Source organism: Anomaloglossus baeobatrachus, chromosome 11 (assembly GCF_048569485.1).
Source record: "Anomaloglossus baeobatrachus isolate aAnoBae1 chromosome 11, aAnoBae1.hap1, whole genome shotgun sequence".
In the NCBI taxonomy this organism is placed as follows: Eukaryota; Metazoa; Chordata; class Amphibia; order Anura; family Aromobatidae; genus Anomaloglossus; species Anomaloglossus baeobatrachus.
The window spans coordinates 42,926,848-42,949,456 of NC_134363.1; the positions used below are offsets into that span (position 1 = coordinate 42,926,848).

At 54.6% G+C, this 22,609-nt stretch overlaps 1 protein-coding gene across 1 annotated transcript in view; it reads left to right on the forward strand.

Annotated features, from left to right (window-relative positions):
- Positions 1-22,609, forward strand: part of TBC1D17 (TBC1 domain family member 17) — a 123,431-nt gene that overhangs the window by 79,445 nt on the left and 21,377 nt on the right. The gene's annotated exons all lie outside the window — the stretch shown is intronic.

A 22,609-nucleotide genomic window follows, 5' to 3' on the forward strand; every position in this document is an offset into this window, starting at 1 on the left:
GAGATTTTATGGTGAGTACCCAAAATCTACCAATAAAGTGAGAAAGAAAAGTAGATTTCGGGTACTCACTGAAAAATCTTTCTTGGAGCCTTCATTGAGGGGGACACAACACCCGCCCTTATGTTATGTTTTCTTTGTCGCTCCATTGGGAGACCCAGACAATTGGGTGTATAGCTTCTGCCTCCGGAGGCCACACAAAGTATTACACTTAAAAGTGTAAAGCCCCTCCCCTTCTGCCTATACACCCCCCCGTGCATCACTGGCTCCTCAGTTTTTATGCTTTGTGCGAAGGAGGCACACATGCACGCATAGCTCCACAATTTAGTCAGCAGCAGCTGCTGACTATATCGGATGGAAGAAAAGAGGGCCCATAACAGGGCCCCCGGCATGCTCCCTTCTCACCCCACTCTGGTCGGCGGTGTTGTTAAGGTTGAGGTACCCATTGCAGGTACATAGGCAGGAGCCACATGCTGTTTTCCTTCCCCATCCCTTAGGGGCTCTGGGTGAAGTGGGATCCTAACCGGTCTCCAGACACTGGGACCGTGCTCCCTCCGCAGCCCCTGGGGAATCTGCTGGACAGGAGCCGGGTATCGTCAGGGACAAGGCCCTGCTACTGTGAGGTACTCTGTGTCCCCTTGGGGACGGCGCATGGAGCGCTTGTGTTATACACGCTGCAGCACTGCTGGGTGTGTTAGTGCGCCGGGACTACCGCGCTGACCGTGCTTGTTTGCCGGCCGCGCTTATAACTTTAGTCCCCGGCTTCTGCGGCCTAGTACCGCATACTCCCGCCCCCCGGCCTGCCAGTCAGGGGAAGGGAGGGACGCTGCACAGGACGTCAGCGCTGAGGGCTGGAGCATACTTTGTATCCTCCTCCCCCCTCACTGAGCACAGTGGGGCACCAGATTCCCGCACTTTCTAGGGCACGCCCACGGCCCCCTCCTCCTCACAGAACGCCGGCAGCCATTCCTGTCAGCACTTCTGAAGCTGGAGAGGAGAGACAACACGGCTCTGGGAGGCCCAGGCAGGGAATCTGGTGGTCACACAACCGCTTTGGGCGGTCGGTAAGCCGCACCTGTTACTAGGTGCTGGCCCCCCTGGGTGCCGAAGTGTGTGTATATATATATATATATATATATATATATATATATGCTTATTTGCTATACATATACTCTGTACGGTCGCACTGTTGGTTGGCTATATACCCTCCCGGATTGTACTCTGAGAAGACAACAGCATGTCGTCCGCAAAAAGCAAGGGTGCCAAAGCACAGGCTTACTTTGCAACCTGTACCTCATGTGCGGCTATGCTACCGGCAGGTTCCACCTACCCTCATTGTGTGCAATGCTCGGCCCCTGCGGCACTTACTCAGCCAGAGCCTCTGCCACTGGTGGCCCAGGTGGAACCACCTGCTACCACTGTCCAGGTGACAGGGACGGAGTTTGCAGTATTCGCTGACAAACTTTCTGAGTCTATGGATAAATGGTCTGCTAAAATACTAGAAGCTTTGCAGTCCAGACCGGTAACACAGGCCCCGGCCACTGTGGAGTCATTGACCCCAGGCCCCCCTCGGTTGGAGCAGCAAAGTGCTCCTGGGGTGACTCATAGGTCCCAAGGTGAGGTCTCCGACACGGACCGCAGTCCCAGACCGCCTAAGCGGGCTCGCTGGGAGCTTCCCTCGACCTCATCACACTGCTCAGGGTCTCAGCAGGAGGACTCTCTAGATGAAGCGGAGGTGGCAGATCAGGATTCTGATCCTGAGGTCGCTCTCAACCTGGATACACCTGAAGGAGACGCCATAGTGAATGACCTTATAGCGTCCATCAATCAGGTGTTGGATCTTTCTCCCTCAGCTCCTCCAGTGGAGGAGTCAGCTTCTCAGCAGGAGAAATTCCGTTTTAGGTTTCCCAAACGTACAATGAGTACGTTTCTGGATCACTCCGACTTCAGAGAGGCAGTCCAGAAACACCGAGCTTGTCCAGATAAGCGCTTTTCTAAGCGCCTTAAGGACACACGTTATCCCTTCCCCCCTGACGTTGTCAAGGGTTGGGCTCAATGTCCCAAGGTGGATCCTCCAGTCTCCAGACTGGCGGCCAGATCCATAGTTGCAGTGGAAGATGAGGCTTCACTCAAAGATGCCACTGACAGACAGATGGAGCTCTGGTTGAAATCCATCTATGAAGCTATCGGCGCGTCCTTTGCTCCGGCATTCGCAGACGTATGGGCGCTCCAAGCTATCTCAGCTTGTCACTCGCAGATTAATGCAGTCACATGTGTCTCTGCTCCGCAGGTGGTGTCCTTAACCTCTCAGGCGTCGGCGTTTGCGTCCTACGCCATTAATGCTGTCCTGGACTCTGCGAGCCGTACAGCGGTAGCATCCGCCAATTCGGTGGCAGTCCGCAGGGCCATGTGGCTACGTGAATGGAAGGCAGACTCTGCTTCCAAAAAGTTCTTAACCGGTTTGCCACTTTCTGGCGACCGCCTGTTTGGTGAGCGATTGGATGAAATCATTAAACAATCCAAGGGAAAGGACTCATCCTTACCCCAGTCCAAACAGACCTCAACAACGGAAGGTACAATCGAGGTTTCGGTCCTTTCGGCCCGCGGGCAGGTCTCAATTCTCCTCGTCCAACAGGCCACAGAAGGATCAGAGGAACTCCGATTCATGGCGGTCTAAGTCACGTCCTAAAAAGACCGCCGGAGGAACCGCTCCCAAAGCGGCCTCCTCATGACTTTCGGCCTCTTCAAACCGCATCCTCGGTCGGTGGCAGGCTCCCCCGCTTTTGCGACGCCTGGCTGCCACAAGTAAAAGACCGTTGGGTGAGAGACGTTCTGTCTCACGGTTACAGGATAGAGTTCAGCTCTCGTCCTCCGACTCGATTCTTCAGAACATCTCCGCCCCCCGAGCGAGCCGATGCTCTTCTTCAGGCAGTGAGCACTCTGAAGGCAGAAGGAGTGGTGATCCCTGTTCCTCTTCAGCAACATGGTCACGGTTTTTACTCCAACTTGTTTGTGGTGCCAAAAAAGGACGGATCTTTCTGTCCTGTTCTGGACCTAAAACTGCTCAACAAACACGTAAAAACCAGGCGGTTCCGGATGGAATCGCTCCGCTCCGTCATCGCCTCAATGTCCCAAGGAGATTTCCTAGCATCAATCGACATCAAGGATGCTTATCTCCACGTACCGATTGCACCAGAGCATCAGCGCTTCCTGCGTTTCGCCATAGGGGACGAACACTTTCAGTTCGTGGCACTGCCTTTCGGCCTGGCGACAGCCCCAAGGGTTTTCACCAAGGTCATGGCAACAGTGGTGGCAATCCTACACTCTCAGGGACACTCGGTGATCCCTTACTTAGATGATCTGCTTGTCAAGGCACCCTCTCGAGTGGCATGCCAACACAGCCTGGACATTGCTCTGGAGACTCTCCAGAGATTCGGGTGGATCATCAATTTCCCAAAGTCAAATCTGACACCGGCCCAATCACTGACATATTTTGGCATGGAGTTTCATACTCTCTCAGCGATAGTGAAGCTTCCGCTGGACAAACAGCGTTCACTACAGACAGGGGTGCAATCTCTCCTTCAAGGCCAGTCACACCCCTTGAGGCGCCTCATGCACTTCCTAGGGAAGATGGTGGCAGCAATGGAGGCAGTTCCTTTTGCGCAGTTTCATCTGCGTCCACTTCAATGGGACATTCTCCGCAAATGGGACAGGAAGTCGACGTCCCTCGACAGGAACGTCTCCCTTTCTCAGGCAGCCAAAGCCTCCCTTCGGTGGTGGCTTCTTCCCACTTCATTGTCGAAGGGGAAATCCTTCCTACCCCCATCCTGGGCGGTGGTCACGACGGACGCGAGTCTGTCAGGGTGGGGAGCGGTCTTTCTCCACCACAGGGCTCAGGGTACCTGGACTCAGCCAGAGTCCTCCCTTCAGATCAATGTTCTGGAGATAAGGGCAGTGTATCTTGCCCTAAAGGCGTTCCAGCCGTGGCTGGAAGGCAAGCAGATCCGAATTCAGTCGGACAACTCCACCGCGGTGGCATACATCAACCACCAAGGCGGAACACGCAGTCGGCAAGCCTTCCAGGAAGTCCGGCGGATTCTGCTGTGGGTGGAAGCCACAGCCTCCACCATATCCGCAGTTCACATCCCGGGCGTAGAAAACTGGGAAGCAGACTTTCTCAGTCGCCAGGGCATGGACGCAGGGGAATGGTCCCTTCACCCGGACGTGTTTCAAGAGATCTGTTGCCGCTGGGGGATACCGGACGTCGACCTAATGGCGTCACGGCACAAAAACAAGGTCCCGGCATTCATGGCACGGTCTCAAGATCACAGAGCTCTGGCGGCGGACGCATTAGTTCAGGATTGGTCGCAGTTTCAACTGCCTTATGTGTTTCCTCCTCTGGCACTGCTGCCCAGAGTGTTACGCAAGATCAGGTCCGACTGCCGCCGCGCCATCCTCGTCGCTCCAGACTGGCCGAGGAGGTCGTGGTACCCGGATCTGTGGCATCTCACGGTGGGCCAACCGTGGGCACTACCAGACCGACCAGACTTGCTGTCTCAAGGGCTGTTTTTCCATCTGAATTCTGCGGCCCTCAACCTGACTGTGTGGCCATTGAGTCCTGGATCCTAGCGTCTTCAGGGTTATCTCAAGAGGTCATTGCCACTATGAGACAGGCCAGGAAACCAACGTCCGCCAAGATCTACCACAGGACGTGGAGGATATTCTTATCCTGGTGCTCTGATCAGGGTTTTACTCCCTGGCCATTTGCCTTGCCCACTTTTCTGTCCTTCCTACAATCCGGATTGGAAAAGGGTTTGTCGCTCGGCTCCCTTAAGGGACAAGTCTCAGCGCTCTCTGTGTTTTTTCAGAAGCGCCTAGCCAGACTTCCACAGGTACGCACGTTCCTGCAGGGGGTTTGTCACATAGTCCCTCCTTACAAGCGTCCGTTAGAACCCTGGGATCTGAACAGGGTGCTGATGGCTCTTCAGAAACCACCGTTCGAGCCAATGAAGGATATTTCTCTTTCACGCCTTTCGCAGAAAGTGGTCTTCCTAGTAGCAGTCACATCACTTCGGAGAGTGTCTGAGCTAGCAGCGCTGTCATGCAAAGCCCCTTTCCTGGTGTTTCACCAGGACAAGGTGGTTCTGCGGCCGGTTCCGGAATTTCTCCCTAAGGTGGTATCCCCCTTTCATCTCAATCAGGATATCTCTTTACCTTCTTTTTGTCCTCATCCAGTTCACCAATGTGAAAAGGATTTGCACTTGTTATATCTGGTGAGAGCACTCAGACTCTACATTTCTCGTACGGCGCCCCTGCGCCGCTCGGATGCACTCTTTGTCCTTGTCGCTGGCCAGCGTAAAGGGTCACAGGCTTCCAAGTCAACCCTGGCTCGGTGGATCAAGGAACCAATTCTCGAAGCCTACCGTTCTTCTGGGCTTCCGGTTCCCTCAGGGCTGAGGGCCCATTCTACCAGAGCCGTGGGTGCGTCCTGGGCTTTGCGGCACCAGGCTACGGCTCAGCAGGTGTGTCAGGCGGCTACCTGGTCGAGCCTGCACACTTTCACGAAACACTATCAGGTGCATACCTATGCTTCGGCAGATGCCAGCCTAGGTAGGCGAGTCCTTCAGGCGGCGGTTGCCCACCTGTAGGAAGGGGCCGTTTTTACGGCTCTATTACGAGGTATTATTTTACCCACCCAGGGACTGCTTTTGGACGTCCCAATTGTCTGGGTCTCCCAATGGAGCGACAAAGAAGAAGGGAATTTTGTTTACTTACCGTAAATTCCTTTTCTTCTAGCTCCAATTGGGAGACCCAGCACCCGCCCCTGTTCCCTTCGGGCTGTTGTTCTTTGTGTACACATGTTGTTCATGTTGAATGGTTTTCAGTTCTCCGAACTTCCTTCGGATTGAATTTACTTTAGACCAATTTATAAGTTCCTCCTTCCTGCTTTTGCACCAAAACTGAGGAGCCCGTGATGCACGGGGGGGTGTATAGGCAGAGGGGAGGGGTTACACTTTTAAGTGTAATACTTTGTGTGGCCTCCGGAGGCAGAAGCTATACACCCAATTGTCTGGGTCTCCCAATTGGAGCTAGAAGAAAAGGAATTTACGGTAAGTAAACAAAATTCCCTTCTTTTCGTTCTTCTCTGTTAGCTTCCCCTACTGCTTTCTCACTGACTGGCGTCCTATGTGCCAATCGGAGGGTGTATGCTACCGGGTAGAGGCTAATGCTTTTGTTTTTTTTTTTGGCTTCGTGGCAACAGCATGCACCCATGGTATCCTGAAGTGAGAAAGCAAAGTAGATTTTGGGTACTCGCCATAAAATCTCTTTCTTGGAGCCATAATTGGGGGGAAACAACACCCGCCCTTATGTTATGTTTTTTCGTTCTTCCCTATCAGCTTCTCCTACTGCTTTCTCACAGACTGGGGTCTTGTATGCCAGTCAGAGGGTGTACGCTACTGGGGAGGGGCTAACCTTTTTTTGCATAGTGTCAGCCTCCTAGTGGCAGCAGCATATACACCCATGATCTCCTGCGTCCCCCATTGAAGCGAGAACGAAAAGTAGATTTCTTTGTCGCTCCATTGGGAGACCCAGACAATTGGGTGTATAGCTTCTGCCTCCGGAGGCCACACAAAGTATTACACTTAAAAGTGTAAGCCCCTCCCCTTCTGCCTATACACCCCCCGTGCATCACGGGCTCCTCAGTTTTTATGCTTTGTGCAAAGGAGGCACACATGCACGCAAGCTCCACAATTTAGTCAGCAGCAGCTGCTGACTATATCGGATGGAAGAAAAGAGGGCCCCTAACAGGGCCCCCCGGCATGCTCCCTTCTCACCCCACTCTGGTTGGCGGTGCTGTTAAGGTTGAGGTACCCATTGCGGGTACATAGGCAGGAGCCACATGCTGTTTTCCTTCCCCATCCCTTAGGGGCTCTGGGCGAAGTGGGATCCTAACCGGTCTCCAGGCACTGGGACCGTGCTCCCTCCGCAGCCCCTGGGGGAATCTGCTGGACAGGAGCCGTGTATCGTCAGGGACAAGGCCCTGCTACTATGAGGTACTCTGTGTCCCCTTGGGGACGGCGCATGGAGCCGCCTGTGTTATGCACACTGCAGCAGCTGCTGGGTGTGTTAGTGCGCCGGGACTACCGCGCTGACCGGGCTTGTTTGCCGGCCGCGCTTATAACTTTACTCCCCGGCTTTTGCGGCCTAGTACCGCATATTCCCGCCCCCGGGCCTGCCAGTCAGGGGAAGGGCGGGACGCTGCACTGGACGTCAGCGCTGAGGGCTGGAGCATACTTAGTATCCTCCTCCCCCCTCACTGAGCACCGTGGGGCACCAGATTCCCGCACTTTCTAAGGCACGCCCACGGCCCCCTCCTCCCCACAGAACGCTGGCAGCCATTCCTATCAGCACGTCTGACGCTGGAGAGGAGAGACAACACAGCTCTGGGAGGCCCAGGCAGGGAATCTGGTGGTCACACAACCGCTACGGGCGGTCGGTAAGCCGCACCTGTTACTAGGTGCTGGCCCCCCTGGGTGCCGAAGTGTATATATATATATGCTTATATGCTATACATTTACTCTGTACGGCCGCACTGCTTGTTTTTGGCTATATACCCTCCCTGATTGTACTCAGAGGAGACAACAGCATGTCGTCCGCAAAAAGCAAGGGTGCCAAGGCACAGGCTTACTTTGCAACCTGTACCTCATGTGCGGCTATGCTACCGGCAGGTTCCACCTACCCTCATTGTGTGCAATGCTCGGCCCCTGTGACACTCACTCAGCCGGAGCCTCTGCCACTGGTGGCCCAGGTGGAACCACCTGCTGCCACTGTCCAGGTGATAGGGACGGAGTTTGCAGTATTCGCTGACAAACTTTCTGAGTCTATGGATAAATGGTCTGCTAAGATACTAGAAGCCTTGCAGTCCAGACCGGTAACACAGGCCCCGGGCACTGTTGAATCATTGACCCCAGGCCCCCCTCGGTTGGAGCAGCAAAGTGCTCCTGGGGTGACTCATAGGTCCCACGGTGAGGTCTCCGACACGGACCGCAGTCCCAGACCGCCTAAGCGGGCTCGCTGGGAGCTTCCCTCGACTTCATCACACTGCTCAGGGTCTCAGCATGAGGACTCTCTAGAGGATGAAGCGGAGGTGGCAGATCAGGACTCTGATCCTGACGCCGCTCTCAACCTGGATACACCTGAAGGGGACGCCATAGTAAATGACCTTATAGCGTCCATCAATCAGGTGTTGGATCTTTCTCCCCCAGCTCCTCCGATTGAGGAGTCAGCTTCTCAGCAGGAGAAATTCCATTTTAGGTTTCCCAAACGTACAATGAGTGCGTTTCTGGATCACTCCGACTTCAGAGATGCAGTCCAGAAACACCGAGCTTTTCCAGATAAGCGCTTTTCTAAGCGCCTTAAGGACACACGTTATCCCTTCCCCCCTGACGTAGTCAAGGGTTGGGCTCAGTGTCCCAAGGTGGATCCTCCAGTCTCTAGACTGGCGGCTAGATCCATAGTTGCAGTGGAAGATGGTGCATCACTCAAGGATGCCACTGACAGGCAGATAGAGCTCCTGTTGAAATCCATCTATGAAGCTATCGGCGCGTCCTTTGCTCCGGCATTCGCAGCCGTATGGGCACTCCAAGCTATCTCAGCTTGTCAGTCTGAGATTAATGCAGTCACACGTGCCTCTACTCCGCAGGTTGTGTCCTTAACATCTCAGGCGTCGGCGTTTGCGTCCTACGCCATGAATGCTGTCCTGGACTCTGCGAGCCGTACGGCGGTAGCATCCGCCAATTCGGTGGCAGTCCGCAGGGCCATGTGGCTACGTGAATGGAAGGCAGACTCTGCTTCCAAAAAGTTCTTAACCGGTTTGCCATTGTCTGGCGACCGTCTGTTTGGTGAGCGATTGGATGAAATCATTAAACAATCCAAGGGAAAGGACTCATCCTTACCCCAGTCCAAACCAAACAGACCTCAACAACGGAAGGTACAATCGAGGTTTCGGTCCTTTCGGCCCGCGGGCAGGTCTCAATTCTCCTCGTCCAACAGGCCACAGAAGGGTCAGAGGGACTCCGATTCATGGCGGTCTAAGTCACGTCCTCCAAAGACCGCCGGAAGAACCGCTCCCAAAGCGGCCTCCTCATGACTTTCGGCCTCCTCAAACCGCATCCTCGGTCGGTGGCAGGCTCTCCCGCTTTTGCGACGCCTGGTTGCCACATGTCCAAGACCGATGGGTGCGAGACATTTTGTCTCAGGGTTACAGGATAGAGTTCAGCTCTCGTCCTCTGACTCGTTTCTTCAGAACATCTCCGCCCCCCGAGCGAGCCGATGCTCTTCTTCAGGCGGTGAGCACTCTGAAGGCAGAAGGAGTGGTGATCCCTGTTCCCCTTCAGCAACGGGGTCACGGTTTTTACTCCAACTTGTTTGTGGTGCCAAAAAAGGACGGATCTTTCCGTCCCGTTCTGGACCTAAAACTGCTCAACAAACACGTGAAAACCAGGCGGTTCCGGATGGAATCTCTCCGCTCCGTCATCGCCTCAATGTCCCAAGGAGACTTCCTGGCATCAATCGACATCAAGGATGCTTATCTCCACGTGCCGATTGCACCAGAGCATCAGCGCTTCCTGCGTTTCGCCATAGGGGACGAACACCTTCAGTTCGTGGCACTGCCTTTCGGCCTGGCAACAGCCCCACGGGTCTTCACCAAGGTCATGGCAACAGTGGTAGCAGTCCTACACTCTCAGGGACACTCGGTGATCCCTTACTTAGACGATCTTCTTGTCAAGGCCCCCTCTCGGGTGGCATGCCAACACAGCCTGAACATTGCTCTGGAGACTCTCCAGAGATTCGGGATCATCAATTTCCCAAAGTCAAAACTGACACCGGCCCAATCACTGACATATCTCGGCATGGAGTTTCATACTCTCTCAGCGATAGTGAAGCTTCCGCTGGACAAACAGCGTTCACTACAGACAGGGGTGCAATCTCTCCTTCGAGTCCAGTCGCACCCCTTGAGGCGCCTCATGCCCTTCCTAGGGAAGATGGTGGCAGCAATGGAGGCAGTTCCTTTTGCGCAGTTTCATCTGCGTCCACTTCATTGGGACATTCTCCGCAAATGGGACAGGAAGTCGACGTCCCTCGACAGGAACGTCTCCCTTTCTCGGGCAGCCAAGGCCTCCCTTCAGTGGTGGCTTCTTCCCACTTCGTTGTCGAAGGGGAAATCCTTCCTACCCCCATCCTGGGCGGTGGTCACGACGGACGCGAGTCTGTCAGGGTGGGGAGCGGTCTTTCTCCACCACAGGGCTCAGGGTACCTGGACTCAGCCAGAGTCCTCCCTTCAGATCAATGTTCTGGAGATAAGGGCAGTGTATCTTGCCCTAAAGGCGTTCCAGCCGTGGCTGGAAGGCAGGCAGATCCGAATTCAGTCGGACAACGCCACGGCGGTGGCATACATCAACCACCAAGGCGGCACACGCAGTCGGCAAGCCTTCCAGGAAGTCCGACGGATTCTGCTGTGGGTGGAAGCCACGGCCTCCACCATCTCCGCATTTCACATCCCGGGCGTAGAAAACTGGGAAGCAGACTTTCTCAGTCGCCAGGGCATGGACGCAGGGGAATGGTCCCTTCACCCGGACGTGTTTCAAGAGATCTGTTGCCGCTGGGGGAAGCCGGACGTCGACCTAATGGCGTCCCGGCACAACAACAAAGTCCCGGCATTCATGGCACGGTCTCAAGATCACAGAGCTCTGGCGGCAGACGCATTAGTGCAGGATTGGTCGCAGTTTCAACTGCCTTATGTATTTCCTCCTCTGGCACTGCTGCCCAGAGTGTTACACAAGATCAGGTCCGACTGCCGCCGCGCCATCCTCGTCGCTCCAGACTGGCCGAGGAGGTCGTGGTACCCGGATCTGTGGCATCTCACGGTGGGCCAACCGTGGGCACTACCAGACCGACCAGACTTGCTGTCTCAAGGGCCATTTTTCCATCTGAATTCTGCGGCCCTCAACCTGACTGTGTGGCCAGTGAGTCCTGGATCCTAGCGTCTTCAGGGTTATCTCAAGAGGTCATTGCCACTATGAGACAGGCCAGGAAACCAACGTCTGCCAAGATCTACCACAGGACGTGGAGGATCTTCTTATCCTGGTGCTCTGATCAGGGTTTTACTCCCTGGCCATTTGCCTTGCCCACTTTTCTGTCCTTCCTTCAATCCGGAATGGAAAAGGGTTTGTCTCTCGGCTCCCTTAAGGGACAAGTCTCTGCGCTCTCTGTGTTTTTTCAAAAGCGCCTAGCCAGGCTTCCACAGGTACGCACGTTCCTGCAGGGGGTTTGCCACATAGTCCCTCCTTACAAGCGTCCGCTAGAACCCTGGGATCTGAACAGGGTGCTAACGGCTCTTCAGAAACCACCTTTCGAGCCAATGAGGGATATTTCTCTTTCACGCCTTTCGCAGAAAGTGGTCTTCCTAGTGGCAGTCACATCACTTCGGAGAGTGTCTGAGCTAGCAGCGCTGTCATGCAAAGCCCCCTTCCTGGTGTTTCACCAGGACAAGGTTGTTCTGCGTCCGGTTCCGGAATTTCTCCCTAAGGTGGTATCCCCTTTTCATCTCAATCAGGATATCTCCTTACCTTCTTTTTGTCCTCATCCAGTTCACCAATGTGAAAAGGATTTGCACTTGTTAGATCTGGTGAGAGCACTCAGACTCTACATTTCTCGTACGGCGCCCCTGCGCCGCTCGGATGCACTCTTTGTCCTTGTCGCTGGCCAGCGTAAAGGGTCACAGGCTTCCAAGTCAACCTTGGCTCGGTGGATCAAGGAACCAATTCTTGAAGCCTACCGTTCTTCTGGGCTTCCGGTTCCCTCAGGGCTGAAGGCCCATTCTACCAGAGCCGTGGGTGCGTCCTGGGCTTTGCGGCACCAGGCTACGGCTCCGCAGGTGTGTCAGGCGGCTACCTGGTCGAGTCTGCACACTTTCACGAAACACTATCCGGTGCATACCTATGCTTCGGCAGATGCCAGCCTAGGTAGGCGAGTCCTTCAGGCGGCGGTTGCCCACCTGTAGGAAGGGGCCGTTTTACGGCTCTATTACGAGGTATTATTTTACCCACCCAGGGACTGCTTTTGGATGTCCCAATTGTCTGGGTCTCCCAATGGAGCGACAAAGAAGAAGGGAATTTTGTTTACTTACCGTAAATTCCTTTTCTTCTAGCTCCAATTGGGAGACCCAGCACCCGCCCCTGTTCCCTTCGGGCTGTTGTTCTTTTGTGTACACATGTTGTTCATGTTGAATGGTTTTCAGTTCTCCGAACATCCTTCGGATTGAATTTACTTTAGACCAATTTATAAGTTTCCTCCTTCCTGCTTTTGCACCAAAACTGAGGAGCCCGTGATGCACGGGGGGGTGTATAGGCAGAGGGGAGGGGTTACAGTTTTCAGTGTAATACTTTGTGTGGCCTCCGGAGGCAGAAGCTATACACCCAATTGTCTGGGTCTCCCAATTGGAGCTAGAAGAAAAGGAATTTACGGTAAGTAAACAAAATTCCCTTCTTTGGGTACTCCACCGTAACATCTCTTTCGTGGAGCCTTCATTGGGGGGACACAACACCCACCCTTATGTTATGTTTTTTCGTTCTTCTCTGTTAGCTTCTCCTACTGCTTTCCCACTGGCTGGAGTCCTCTGTGCCAGTCGGAGGGCGTATACTACCAAAGAGGGTCTAACCTTTGTTTTTTGCGTAGTGTCAGCCTCCTAGTGGCAGCAGCATACACCCATGGTCTCAACCCATGGTGTCCCAAAATGAAGGCTCTAAGAAAGAGATATCTACTTTTCCCCTTCACCCATGACAGCACCCATATAATCCACGTGGTGCTGTCATGGGTTCTGGAAAAACCGGCTACCAGTAAGTAACCTTGGTGTTTACTAGAGGTGCACATTTGGGTACGAGTGCAAACAAAGAAAAAACAAGTATGCACCTCTGGTAAAAGTAGATTTCTTTGTCGCTCCATTGGGAGACCCAGACAATTGGGTGTATAGCTTCTGCCTCCGGAGGCCACACAAAGTATTACACTTTAAAAAGTGTAACCCCTCCCCTCTGCGTATACACCCTCCCGTGGATCACGGGCTCCTCAGTTTTATGCTTTGTGTGGAAGGAGGCACACATCCACTCATGCATTCTCATATTAGTTATGTCGGTTGGAAGAAAAGAGGGCCCCCACGGGGCCCCCGGCATGTTCCCTTCTCACCCCACTATGTCGGCGGTGTTGTTAAGGTTGAGGTACCCATTGCGGGTACAAAGGCCGGAGCCTCATGCCGTCTCCTTCACCATCCCTTAGCGGCTCTGGGAGAAGTAGGATCCTGAACGGTCAGCCATCTGCTGGGACCGTGCTCCCTCCGCAGCCCCTGTGGGAATCTGCCGGACCGGAGTCTATTCAACCTCAGGGACCGGGCCCTGCAACTCTAAGGTACTCTGTGTCCCCATTGGGGAATATGCAGGAGCGCACCTTCTTCCCGGACGCTGCGGCAGCTGCTGAATTGAGAAGACCGGCGGACTTCCGCGCCGACCGTGCCTGCTTGTCGGGCGCGGTCTCAAATTTAGTCCCCGGCTTCACCGCGGCCTAGTCGCAAAAATCCCGCCCCCGGGCCTGCCTGTCAGGGGTAAGGGCGGGACTGCCGACCTGACGTCGGATGTGAGGGCTGGAGCATCCTGCATGTTTCCTCCCCCCTCACTGATCACTGTGGGGACCCCAGATTCCCGCACTTTCCTGGCGCCGCCCACGGCTCCACTCCTCCCCTGAGATCTCCGGCAGCCATTTTTTGGGCATTCTGCCGGTGGAGGATTCTCAGGAACAGCTCTGCAGCTCCAGGGGACCTAAAGCTGGGAATCTGGAGGCACACACTCCGCTTGTTAGCGGTCGGTAAGCCACACCGGTCACCCGGTGCTGGTCCCCCCTAGGGTGCCGGAATAGATACGTATTTATATATATATTTCTGTTCGGTCGGGCTGTATACCCTGTTTTTGCCCATATACCCTCAGTGATCACTCTCCTAGGAGACAACAGCATGTCGTCCACAAGGAGCAAAGCTGTTAAGGCACAGGGTTTTTTTGCGGCCTGTACCTCTTGTGGGGCTATGTTACCTGCGGGTTCCACCTACCCTCACTGTGAGCAATGCTCGACCCCTGTTTCACTTGCTCAGCCGGAGCCTCGGTCACTAGTGGACCCCTCGGCTCATGTAGACCCCCCTGCTCCCCCTGTCCAGGCGGCAGGGACAGAGTTCTCCTCTTTTGCTGAGAAACTCTCTGAGTCACTTTCACAATCCATGGCTCAGTCTATGGACAAATGGTCTGCCAAGCTGCTAGAAGCTTTGCAGTCCAGACCGGTCCTTACACAGGCCCCGGCCCCTGTTGGATCGTCACCTCCAGGCCCCTCTCGGTCTGAGCCGCAGCGCGCTCCCAGGTAGGGCCCTAGGTCCCACGTGGAGGACTCCTGCCAGGACCACAGTCCTAGACAGGCTAAGCGGGCTCGCTGGGAATCTTCCCCGACTTCTTCACGCTGCTCGGGTTCCCAGCTTGAGGACTCTCTGGAGGACGAGGCGGACGTCGCAGCTCAGGGTTCTGACCCTGACGTCGCCCTTAACCTTGATACACCTGAGGGGCACGCATTAGTGAATGATCTTATCTCGTCCATCAACCAGGTGTTGGATCTCTCTCCCCCGCCTCCTACTGTGGAGGAGTCGGCGTCTCAGCAGGAGAAACACCAGTTTCGGTTCCCCAAACGTACACGGAGTGCGTTCTTCGATCACTCTAACTTCAGAGACGCTGTCCAGAAGCCCAGAGCGGTTCCGGACAAGTGCTTTACTAAGCGCCTCACTGACACGCGTTACCCCTTCCCCGCTGAAGTCGTTAAGGGGTGGGCTCAATGTCCCAAGGTGGATCCTCCAGTCTCTAGATTGGCGGCTAGATCTGTGGTATCGGTGGCAGATGATGGCTCATCACTAAAGGATGCCACTGACAGGCAGATAGAGCTCCTGGTGAAGTCCATCTTTGAGGCCACGGGCGCGTCTTTTGCCCCGGCCTTTGCAGCCGTGTGGGCACTCCAAGCTATCTCGGCTTGTCTGACTGAGATTAATGCTGTCACACGTAATTCTGCTCCGCAAGTTGCATCTTTGACTTTTCAAGCGTCAGCTTTTTCTTCCTACGCCATGAACGTAGTCCTAGACTCGGCTAGCCGTACAGCTGTGGCATCCGCTAACTCTGTGGCAGTCCGCAGGGCCATGTGGCTGCGCGAATGGAAGGCAGACTCGGCCTCCAAGAGGTTCTTAACCGGTTTGCCGTTTTCTGGCGAACGCTTGTTTGGTGAACGATTGGATGAGATTATTAAGGAATCCAAGGGAAAGGACTCCTCCTTACCCCAGTCCAGACCTAAGAGACCTCAACAACGGAAAATACAATCGAGGTTTCGGTCCTTTCGTCCCTCCGCCAAGCCCCAATCCTCTTCGTCCAGCAGGCAGGAGAAAGGCCAGATGAACTCCTATGCGTGGCGGTCCAAGTCACGCCCCCAAAAGGCCGCAGGAGGCACTGCCTCCAAGGCGGCCTCCTCATGACTCTCGGCATCCCCTAACCGCATCCTCGGTCGGTGGCAGGCTCTCCCGCTTTGGCGACGCCTGGTGGCCACATGTTCAAGACCGATGGGTGAGAGACATTCTGTCTCACGGTTACAGGATAGAGTTCAGCTCCCGTCCTGCGGCTCGTTTCTTCAGAACCTCTCCGTCCCCCGCTCAGGCTGACGCACTTTTTCAGGCGGTGGACGCTCTGAAGACAGAAGTTGTGACCCCCCGTTCCCCTTCAGGAACGTGGTCGCGGCTTTTACGCCAACTTGTTCGTGGTGCCAAAAAAGGACGGATCATTCCGTCCCGTTCTGGACCTCAAACTGCTCAACAGACACGTGAGAACCAGACGGTTTCGGATGGAATCTCTCCGCTCAGTCATCGCCTCGATTTCACAAGGAGACTTCCTAGCATCGATCGACATCAAAGATGCTTATCTCCACGTGCCGATCGCACCCGAACATCAACGCTTCTTGCGTTTCGCCATCAGGGACGAACACCTTCAGTTCGTGGCATTGCCTTTCGGCCTGGCGACAGCCCCACGGGTTTTCACCAAAGTCATGGCATCCGTCGTGGCGGTCCTACACTCTCAGGGCCACTCGGTAATTCCCTACCTAGACGATCTCCTAGTCAGGGCCCCTTCTCGGGTGGCGTGTCAACACAGCCTTACAGTCGCTCTGACGACTCTCCAGCAGTTCGGGTGGATCATCAACTTCCCAAAATCCAAGTTGACACCGACCCAATCACTGACTTGCCTCGGGATGGAGTTTCATACACAGTCAGCGGTAGTCAAGCTACCGCGAGACAAACAGCTTTCTCTGCAGGCAGGGGTGCAATCACTTCTTCGGAGTCAGTCACACCCCTTAAGGCGCCTCATGCACTTCCTGGGGAAGATGGTGGCAGCGATGGAGGCAGTGCCGTTCGCGCAATTCCATCTGCGGCCACTCCAGTGGGACATTCTCCGAAAATGGGACAGGAGGTTGGCTTCCCTCGACAGGAACGTCTCTCTTTCTCTTGCAACCAAGACGTCACTTCAGTGGTGGCTCCTTCCCAACTCTCTATCGCAGGGAAAATCCTTCCTACCCCCAACCTGGGCTGTGGTCACCACGGACGCGAGCCTGTTAGGGTGAGGAGCGGTTATTCTCCACCACAGGGCTCAGGGAACCTGGACTCCGATAGTCTTCCCTTCAGATCAATGTTCTGGAAATAAGGGCAGTGTACCTAGCCCTATTGGCTTTTCAGCGGTGGCTGGAGGGCAGACAGATCCGTATACAGTCGGACAACGCCACTGCCGTCGCATACATCAACCACCAAGGCGGCACTCGCAGTCGTCAAGCCTTCCAGGAAGTCCGGCGGATTCTGCAGTGGGTGGAAGCCACAGCCTCCACCATCTCCGCAGTTCACATCCCGGGCGTAGAAAACTGGGAAGCAGATTTTCTCAGTCGTCAGGGCATGGATGCGGGGGAATGGTCTCTTCACCCAGAAGTGTTTCGAGAGATCTGTCGCCGCTGGGGAACGCCGGACGTCGATCTCATGGCGTCACGGCACAACAACAAAGTCCCGGCATTCATGGCACGGTCTCAGGATCACAGAGCTCTGGCGGCGGATGCGTTAGTTCAGGACTGGTCGCAGTTCCGACTGCCTTATGTGTTTCCCCCTCTGGCGATGCTGCCCAGAGTGTTACGCAAGATCAGGTCCGACTGCCGTCGCGCCATTCTCGTCGCTCCAGACTGGCCGAGGCGGTCGTGGTACCCGGATCTGTGGCCTCTCACGGTGGGTCAGCCGTGGGCGCTTCCAGACCGCCCAGACTTGCTGTCACAAGGGCCATTTTTCCATCTGAATTCTGTGGCCCTCAACCTGACTGTGTGGCCATTGAGTCCTGGCTCCTAGCGTCTTCAGGGTTATCTCAGGATGTCATTGCCACCATGAGACAAGCCAGGAAGCCAACGTCCGCCAAGATCTATTACAGGTCTTGGCAAATCTTCTTATCCTGGTGCTCTGATAACGGTTTCTCTCCATGGCCGGTTGCCTTACCCACTTTTCTTTCATTCCTCCAATCCGGAATGGACAAGGGGTTGTCACTCGGCTCTCTCAAGGGCCAAGTATCGGCGCTCTCCGTATTTTTTCAAAAGCGTCTAGCCAGGCTTCCGCAGGTCCGCACGTTCCTGCAGGGAATTTGCCACATAGTCCCACCTTACAAGCGTCCGCTGGAACCCTGGGACCTTAACAGGGTGCTAACGGCTCTTCAGAAACCACCTTTCGAGCTGCTGCGGGATGTCTCTTTATCACGTCTTTCGCAAAAGGTGGCCTTTCTAGTGGCAATTACATCACTCCGGAGAGTGTCTGAGCTTGCAGCGCTATCATGCAAAGCCCCCTTCCTGGTGTTTCACCAGGATAAGGTGGTTCTGCGTCCGGTTCCGGAATTTCTCCCTAAGGTGGTATCTACTTTTCATCTCAATCAGGATATCTCCTTACCTTCATTTTGCCCTAATCCAATTCACCAATGTGAAAAGGATTTGCACTCTTTGGATCTGCTGAGAGCACTCCGGCTCTACGTGTCTCGCACGGCGCCCCTGCGTCGTTCAGATGCGCTCTTTGTCCTTGTCGCTGGCCAGCGTAAGGGTTTGCAGGCTTCTAAGTCAACCTTGGCTCGGTGGATCAAGGAACCGATTCTTGAAGCCTACCGTTCTTCTGGGCTTCCGCTTCCTTCAGGGCTGAAAGCCCATTCTACCAGAGCCGTAGGTGCGTCCTGGGCATTGCGGCACAGGGCTACGGCTCAGCAGGTGTGTCAGGCGGCTACCTGGTCTAGTCTGCACACTTTCACGAAGCACTATCAAGTGCATACCTATGCTTCGGCAGACGCCAGTCTAGGTAGGCGAGTCCTTCAGGCGGCGGTTGCCCACCTGTAAGAGGAGGGCCGTTCGGCTCTTTTTATTGAGGTATTGTTTTACCCACCCAGGGACTGCTTTTGGACGTCCCAATTGTCTGGGTCTCCCAATGGAGTGACAAAGAAGAAGGGAATTTTGTTTACTTACCGTAAATTCCTTTTCTTCTAGCTCCTATTGGGAGACCCAGCACCCGCCCCTGTTCCCTTCGGGCTGTTGTGCTTTGTGTACACATGTTGTTCATGTTGAATTGTTCTGGGTTCATGGTTCAGTTCTCCGAACATCCTTCGGATTGAATTTACCCTAGACCAATTTATAAGTTTTCTCCTTCCTGCTTTTGCACCAAAACTGAGGAGCCCGTGATCCACGGGAGAGTGTATAGGCAGAGGGGAGGGGTTACACTTTTTAAAGTGTAATACTTTGTGTGGCCTCCGGAGGCAGAAGCTATACACCCAATTGTCTGGGTCTCCCAATAGGAGCTAGAAGAAAAGGAATTTATGGTAAGTAAACAAAATTCCCTTCTTTGGGTACTCACCATAAAATTTTTCCCTGAGCCTTCATTGGGGGACACAACAGCCGCCCTTCTGTTATGTTTTTTCGTTCTTCTCTATTAGCTTCTCCTACTGCTTTCTCACTGACTGGAGTCCGGTGTGCCAGTTGGAGGTTGTATGCTACCGGGGAGGGGCTAACCTCTTTTTGCTTAGGGTCAGCCTCTTATTGGCAGCAGCATACACCCATGATCTCCTGTGTCCCCCAATGAAGCGAGAAAGAAAAGTAGATTTGGGTACTCACCTTAAAATCTATTTTTCTTTGTCGCTCCATTGGGAGACCCAGACAATTGGGTGTATAGCTTCTGCCTCCGGAGGCCACACAAAGTATTACACTTTAAAAAGTGTAACCCCTCCCCTCTGCCTATACACCCTCCCGTGCATCACGGGCTCCTCAGTTTTATGCTTTGTGTGGAAGGAGGCACACATCCAAAGGATGCTTATCTCCATGTGCCGATCGCACCCGAACATCAACCCTTTTTGCGCTTCGCCATCAGGGACGAACACCTTCAGTTCGTGGCATTGCCTTTCGGCCTGGCGACAGCCCCACGGGTGTTCACCAATTCTCCACCACAGGGCTCAGGGAACCTGGACTCCGATGGAGTCATCCCTTCAGATCAATATTCTGGAGATAAGGGCAGTGTATCTAGCCCTATTGGCCTTTCATCGGTGGCTGGAGGGCAGGCAGATCCGAATCCAGTCGGACAACGCCACTGCCGTCGCTTACATCAACCACCAAGGCGGCACTCGCAGTCGTAAAGCCTTCCAGGAAGTCCGGCGGATTCTGCAGTGGGTGGAAGACACAGCCTCCACCATCTCTGCAGTTCACATCCCGGGCGTAGAAAACTGGGAAGCAGATTTTCTCAGCCGACAGGGCATGGACGTGGGGGAATGGTCTCTTCACCCAGACGTGTTTCGAGAGATCTGTCGCCGCTGGGGAACGCCGGACGTCGATCTCATGGCGTCACGGCACAACAACAAAGTCCCGGCATTCATGGCCCGGTCTCAAGATCACAGAGCTCTGGCGGCGGACGCATTAGTTCAGGATTGGTCGCAGTTTCGACTTCCCTATGTGTTTCCCCCTCTGGCGATGCTGCCCAGAGTGCTGCGCAAAATCAGGTCCGACTGTCATCGCGCCATTCTCGTCTCTCCAGATTGGCCGAGGCGGTCGTGGTACCCGGATCTGTGGCATCTCACGGTGGGTCAACCGTGGGCGCTCCCAGACCGCCCAGACTTGCTGTCACAAGGGCCGTTTTTCCATATGAATTCTGCGGCCCTCAACCTGACTGTGTGGCCATTGAGTCCTGGCTCCTAGCGTCCTCAGGGTTATCTCAAGATGTCATTGCCACTATGACACAGGCCAGGAAACCAACGTCCGCCAAGATCTATCACAGGTCTTGGAGGATCTTCTTATCCTGGTGCTCTGACAAGGGTTTTACTCCCTGGCCCTTTGCCTTACCCATTTCTTCGGCGCTCTATTGGGAGACCCAGACGATTGGTGTATAGCACTGCCTCCGGAGGCCACTCAAAGCAATTACACTAAAAAGTGTAAGGCCCCTCCCCTTCTGGCTATACACCCCCAGTGGGATCACTGGCTCACCAGTTTTCTGCTTTGTGCGAAGGAGGTCAGACATCCACGCATAGCTCCACTGTTTGTAGTCAGCAGTAGCTGCTGGCTATATCGGATGGAAGAAAAGAGGGCCCATATGGGGCCCCCAGCATGCTCCCTTCTCACCCGCGGTGGTGCTTGTAAGGTTGAGGTACCTATTGCTGGTACAGAGGCTGGAGCCCACATGCTGTTTTCCTTCCACATCCCCTGGAGGGCTCTGTGGAAGTGGGATCTTGCCGGCCCCCAAGCCCTGGGGCCGGGCTCCATCTACAGACCCAGAGAACCTGCTGGATTTGGAGCGGGAGTGCCGTTCAGGGACAAGGCCCTGCAACTTTCAGGTACTCGGTGTCCCCGGCAGGCACGGACACTCTCAAGGCTTGCTGAGCGTTATAGTGCGCCGGGGACAGTAGCGCTGTGCGCTGGGGTTAGGTCACTGCAGCTTTGCTGAGTGACGTTACATGTTGGGAACTACTGCGCCGACCGCTACTGGAGCGGCGGCGCAGCTGCGACTTGTGGTGCGCCGGGGACTTTGCGCCGACCGCGCTTTTACGGCGGCGGCGCTTCTAAATTTAGCCCCCGGCTTCTGCGGCCTAGCGCCGCTTCGTTCCCGCCCCCACCCTGTCAATCAGGGTAGGGGAGAGACGCTGCTCAATTGGCAGCGCCGAGGGCTGGAGCTTTATTTACATGCTCCAGCCCTCTCACTAGGCACAGTGGGAAGCAGGCTTCCCGCTCTTCGTCTGTATACGCCCAGGGCCCGCCCCCCCTCTCCACAAGGACGCCGGCAGCCATTACACATGCGGTCTGGCTGGGGAAAGGCAGCAGGCTCTGGGAGACCCAGACTAAAGGGATTTCGGCGACCACACACCCGCTCCTAAGCGGGCGGTAAGCTGCACTTTAGTGCTGGCCCCACTAGTGCCTCAGTGTTATATTAGTGTACTTTTTTCTTGGTACCTTATATATATATATAGTTGCACTGTAAGGTCGCTTCTTGGCTGGACACCCTGTACTGCTCTGAGGAGGCAGCAACATGTCATCCGCAAAACGCAAGGGTGCCAAGGCACAGGCTGTGTACACTGTTTGTACTACATGTGGGGCTGATCTACCGGCAGGCTCCAATGACTCACATTGTGTGCAATGTTCAGTCCCAGTGGCACTTCGTCAGCCAGAGCCTATGGTGGTAGTGGCCCAGGCAGAGACGCCTGTGAACCCTGCCCCGGTGACGGGGACAGACTTTGCAGTTTTTGCTGATAAAATGTCTGTGACTATGACAAAAATCCTGGAGACCTTGCAGTCCAGGCCAGTTACTCAGACCATGGACACTGCTGTGTCTATGCTCTCCGGTCCCCCTCAGTTGGAACTAATCCGTACTTCAAGGGGGTCTCAAGCATCACAGGCTGAAGTCTCTGACTCAGATGACAGTCCCAGGCAGCCTAAGCGAGCTCGCTGGGAAAGACCCTCCACGTCATCACACTGCTCAGGGTCTCAGCGAGAAGAGTCTCTCTGTGATGAGACTGAGGACGGTGACCAGGATTCTAATCCTGAGGCCCCTCTCAATCTGGATGCCCCTGATGGTGACGCCATGGTTAATGACCTTATATCGGCAATTAATAGACTGTTGGATATTTCTCCCCCAGCCCCTTCTGCAGAGGAGGCAGCTGCACAGCAGGAGAAGTTCCATTTCCTGTATCCCAAGCGTAAATTAAGTGCTTTTTTGGACCACTCTGACTTCAGAGAATCGATCCAGAAACACGACGCTCATCCAGACAAGCGTTTCTCTAAACGTTCTAAGGATACCCGTTATCCTTTTCCCTCTGAGGTGGCCAAACGCTGGACCCAGTGTCCAAAGGTGGATCCCCCAATTTCCAAGCTTGCGGCTAGATCCATAGTCGCAGTAGAGGATGGCGCTTCACTTAAAGATGCCAACGACAGACAGATGGACCTTTGGTTGAAATCTGTCTATGAAGCT